The sequence below is a fragment of the Mytilus californianus genome, unplaced genomic scaffold, assembly GCF_021869535.1.
Source record: "Mytilus californianus isolate M0D057914Y unplaced genomic scaffold, xbMytCali1.0.p SCAF_12, whole genome shotgun sequence".
Taxonomy (NCBI): domain Eukaryota; kingdom Metazoa; phylum Mollusca; class Bivalvia; order Mytilida; family Mytilidae; genus Mytilus; species Mytilus californianus.
The window spans coordinates 46,374,163-46,380,288 of NW_026262604.1; positions in this window are offsets into that span (position 1 = coordinate 46,374,163).

Below are 6,126 nucleotides of genomic sequence, written 5' to 3' on the forward strand. Positions count from 1 at the left end.
ATAAAAAAAGCCATTACGTCTTAATGACGATTTCTTTTCGGTTCTACTCCTCTTGTTTTAATTTGTGAATTTGCTGGATTAGATACAATGGAGGTTCAGGTAATACCCTAGGTAGTACTTCAATAATTCGAAAACACACTTAACATATATTATGGTCAATAAACGGGCTTCGATGATAGTAAATTGTCAATATGTATTATTCAATGAGTATGTAGACTACTTGCAAATGAATTTAAAAATGATTGTTGTACAAAAAAAAATTATTAGATTGTTAAGTCATATATGCAGCAGATTGAGTCATATGTAGAATTGTAAACTACATTATCAAAAAAAAGAAAAAAAGGAAACAAATGGAAAAGACAAATGGGGGACTAGGGAAAAGCTGAAGTTTATGCTTAATCATGTTAATTAGAAGAATGATAAACGATTAAATGATGATCTTATTACTGGGTTTCAAATATCAGATAATAAATCAATCATATTTTCTGTCACTGGACGCAATTTAACCCTTCCACATTTGCATTTTAGAATTTGTACAATTGAAAATACGAAACAAAGTTGTATGTCATATTTAGCTGAATGTAATATGACCATCAGAAACCCTTAATTTCAGATTACATCAAATCGGTCGTTTTGAATTAAATTACATACATTATTCTTATTACTCCGGCAGATCGGTGCAAAATTGGATTTGATGGTAAAAGCGCCAAATTTGGCATGGTAGTAGCTCTGGGAATTTCAAACAATATTAGCTATGAACCAATCTTGCAATTTTAATATGGCGGATTTTTCCAAGATGGCTGCCATAAATTATCAAAAAGAACATATATCACATATATAAGGTCAAATTCAAGGCCAAACCGGAACAGTAGAACTGGGAAAACAGATTTTAGCACAACAAAGAGTAGTTTTGCTTAAGGTATTCATATGGGAATGACATCGTTGAGAACCTCATGTGATTGGTTATTGAACGAGTGTTCAATCAGGAAAACATAGTATTTCATGAACAGCAGATTATTTTTAGAGGCTCTCATGCATCATGAACAAGACATTTCCATGAGATTACAATAGGTGTACTTCTCATTCTTATACAAAGATCCTAACATAATTTTTACGGAAGAAAGAGACCCTGGTGAGAACCATTTAACATTCAAAGAATGAAGTTATATGGGGAAATTGAGTCCACTTAACCACAACTGGTCTGTAACACTAAAGACTGAACTGATGTGCGATCATTAAGGGAATGTTTCTTCTGTCTGTATATAGGTGTCATTGTACTACCTAATCAATGATTCTTTGCATTTTTTAAACCTAATTATGGCTCCTAGTACACGTGTGCGATTTAACTATACAGTTCAAGTGGTGCAAACGTAATAAAAATGGTAAATGTAAAACAAGCCAAGAGTACAATTACACACTTGTAAACAGGGAAGGGTGGGCACAAATACAGCGTATAAATCTGGTGTCTTGTCTAGAAATTGCTATAGTAATTAACAAGTTTCAGTCCACCTTATAAGCATATGAAAGCTTTAGATTGGGGAATGTTTCGGCCTTTTTCCCAGAGTGCTAATTCGACTAGATGGGGTTGGCATATACCCTATTGGACATGTATTACAAAAGTATCACCATTTTGGAATGAGCTAATATAATGTGGTTGAAAGATATTAAAACGAAAGATTAAAAGTGCGAGGACAATGATGATATGTGCATTGCTGTTTAAAATATGGTGAGGAGTTGTGCAAAGACAAAATGGGCTGTTCTTAATAAACATTTGGAAAACTGCTGTGAAAATGTGTTGTTGTTTAGATGAGAATAAAGATGAAGAAGAAGCTTAGGAATTCAAAAATCATTATAGAAACAAAACCAGATATCAGCATGGATAAATAAAACGCAAAACGACTAATAACAGTCAATACATCTCTACACAAAAATCTAACAATTGAGCAACACCAACCCCTCATAAAACAGAGGATGATCTCAGATGCCCAAGAATAGCTTGATGAGTTATATCCAGTATCACCAAATTAACAACATGCTGGTTTATGTAAAATACCTAAAAGTTGACCAAATGTGAAAGTTTGAAATGAAACAAGGTTTTCCATGCCTGTACGATGGATAAACACGACTTTCACTGGTTGACAACACAGACATTGAAAAATAAAGAACAAATAACACAACATTGCCAGCATAAACAACACGAGTCTCTTTTCATCAAAACTAAGGGTCAACGCAGGTGTTCCAGAAGGGTGTCTAGTTTCTGGCCAACTAAAAACGTTCGAATGTTTCCATTTATGAAATATTTGATTGAATTGTCTTGCAGGCAGCATCGATGTATCATGAAAACACAATCCTCAGAATATCGTATGAACTGCAAAGTGCTATTCGATCGAAGGAATTAATATCAGCAGAATCTTGTCTAAGTTTATTTCACTTTCACTTTTTGACGAGACGACCATTTTGAAATATTCCGCCATTTAAAAAACGTTTTAAAGTCTAATATACCGCCACGACTTACTAGAAACGTTGGATTACATTTTATATGCTTTTACATAATTTAATTTGAATATTATTTGCTCTGATTTATACATGGTGGTGAAATTTTGACTGATTGGCAGCCATCTTGAAAATGGCAGCCATATTGAATTTTTCAAAGTGAGCCCATAGCTTACATTGACTACCATATATATATATCTACAAAGTTTCATGCTATTATCATCAAACCCACAATTCTTATATAAAATATGCACGAATCAGCTGGGCTATTAAGGCATATTCAAATTCAAAATATTTAATAGTAGGTCAACTTCTTGAGTCAACTACCCATTAAAGAATAAAACTATGAAGGTCACTGAATAAAGTTGAATTATTGATTGCCCCTTAAACGTCCTGTAATTCATATTTAGGACGAAATGGAAAGTGTATCGACCGAGAACTAATGTTAAAAAGATTAGACTGACTGCTATTGAATATCTGTTTCACAGATGACGACGGATATGTTTTTATGACGAAAGTGATGACTTCAGCTTCCCATTGTGAACTTTCCATTTCTATGTAGCAAATTTTTCCAGCAGCGCCTGCATACGGAGTATATGTATCCCAGTTGATACGATACTCCAGGGCTTGTATTTCCTATCATGATTTCCTTGATAGAGGGTTGTTTGTTTTCTACTCATAAGTTTGAATATCCCGTTGGTATCTTTCGCCTCCATTTTTGATTAAGATAGCACGTTGGTAAGAGGCATGAAATAAGCCTTAAAAGAATAAAGTCGTATCCTGACCTATATCGCAAAGCTAGCTTTTCATTGTTTTGAAATTGCACATGCTTCCCCTTCCGGAGCATCTGCCATCACCCCCGGTTTTTGGTGGGGCACAAAAACATTGTGGCTGGGTTAAACCAGTTTGTGAGCGGTCAAACCAACCCTAACCGGGGAAAGTGGTGTTACAGCACAGCATAAGAACAAAATATCAAAATCAGATGAGAAGAGGTTAATTCATCAGATCGATACAAAGCAGAAAAACATCGAACAAAAACATAGACAGGACGTGGCAAGGTATTTATTCATCCCTATAACAACAAAAAAGACACGAAGTACAGATCTGAGAGTACTCGCAGTTACAGATAGCTAATTCAAAGCCAGTAACAACTAATAAACAAAATCATGTATTTAAGACTAAAATATTAATCATTTCACATCCAACATCCAATGGATTTAGTGTAAAGACGTCATGAACAGTTAGAAAAAAAACATGACCTTGTGCAATGCTAAAACATAGGTATCGACAGATTGTCCGCTATAATCTATTCTATCCCATTAATTTATTTAATATTCGATATTCTTTATTTTTTTCGTCTTGTTTCTTTATATTTTATTATTGGCCCTCCACTTTATGCCTGTCTTCTCTGTTCTTTAAAAATTACCTTAATATATAGATATTAACCAAACGACAATAATATAGGGATTTAATTTACTCATTTATAAGATAAAAAATCGTTATTTTGAAAAGATGGAATTTAAAAATATAAATTTACCCCTGAATTTTATAAAACTATATTAAAATGTATGATGTAATTAAAATCCAACACATGTGTAATATTTGAATAATTAAATGATGTACTGCCATTTAACCGGTCCGTTTTCGATGCAATTAGGTCACTGTGTCTAAGGTCCGGTACGGTGACGGACCATCAACAGACAGAGAAAAGGTTGGTATCTGCTTATTTTTTAGTTATTTCTATGAGGTTTGAAGAAAATAAATACACATATAACTATTTTCAATTGTTAGATTTAATATTTTCTACAACCGTTCTAGATTGACGGAGAAATAAGAAAAAAGGCACATCAAAATGGTGAATTGAGTGAACCTTGCTTCGAATTCTTGAATTTCTCCTTAAATTGTGCACTTTGTTCGGAAAGAAAGGTACAGAAAGAAAGATATCAACATGGAGATTGCAAGACTAGTCTCAATGTTGGTATTTATGTGCATGGAACGAAAGAAATGGATCATGTCAAAATGGAATGACCCGATTTTTTCAATGCTGTTTACTACATAAGGACCCGGTTTTGTCTTTGTATAGGGCACGTTTTTTTTCGTTTCGAAACAATTCAAACGAGAAAACTATCGACAAGATTGATGTACAATACAAAAAATGGAAAGCAAATATGATATAAAGCAACAAAAGACAACCATTGAATTACAGGCTCCTGGATTCGGGACTGGCACATATAGAATGGCGGGGTTAAACGTGTTGGCGCCAATCCTCCCCCACAGTGGTGTAAAACAACTATCATATTCCTGACTTGATACAGACATTTCCTTATGTAGAAAATGCTCGATTGGTGCTTAAACCTATATCTTCGTTTTGATTAACTATAACTATAATATATACATGTATGTAAGGTGAGAAAATTTGAATTTATTTTTTTTTTTGGGGGGGGTTGGTCTTAAACTTTACTTGGTTATAATATTACGATTCCCCAAAATTCAAAATTGTACACATGTTTCATATTGTTAAACATTTCTCATACCAAAATACTCTATTTTAAATAACTTCAGATGACAGAAATTATAACAATTGAGAGAGCAAATGAGTCATTTCATGAGCTTATTCATGAAAACTCATCTGTTGTTACAGCTGCTTTTAACAACACCAACGATAGTCTGGGTTTATTTGCTGTTTTATATATATAGTTCAAGCCGCCACAATTTTAGATTCCTTGGTCTCGCATTCCGACCAGACCAAAATACCAACATGATAATCCTATTCGCATGCATCCAATTTGGCGGATGTCTCTGTTTTCCCGTTTCTTATTAAACCTTAAGATGGCATACGATATAGTTATACTATACTAGTATCAGTGGCGGATCCAGGGGGGGGGGGCGTAGAGGGCGTACATTTCCTGTACTGGCCAAACAAGATTATTATATCATGTTTTGCACGATTTATAAATGCCTTTTTTTAGCATAAAATCAAAAAAATGTGTTCCCTCGCTACGCTCAGCTCCTAGTTCCGCCCTTGTATATTGACAGTTGTAAACTTGACCGACGTCACTAAAATGTAAACATTTGTCAATGTACGATAATCATTACACACTGGAGAGATAAAAGAACCTTTTATTTATAAAATTATCAATAAATTAATCATTATTATATTGATGGTCTGAGACTATTTTACTAATTTATGCTTAATATAATAGTTACAAGGAGGGGTAACCAGAGCTTTATAATGCACATTTAGTGTACAGAATATTTTTTTTTCAGACGATCATAGGACAGATTACCCCCCCCCCCCCCCCTCCCCAAAAAACAAAATAACAAATCAAATGCGCGTCCTTCAATTTTTAAGGCCGTACATATGCATGTACACTATCCAAGTTCGAACACTTAAATTTACATAATTCATATAAAAAAAACGCATTGAGAGCTTAAACCTCAAATTGCGTTACAACCTTCATTTCTTTTGCATTTCGCCGTAAAAATTATCGTTTTCATACAAAGCAAAATTAGAATTATTTTTTCCAATAAAGCAGGAATTCGAGTGTTTACAGATTCAAATAAATGACAAGTTGGCCTCTGAATGTCCCCGTTTTCCAAAGGGCCATCAAACTCCTGTTGAACGACAGATTT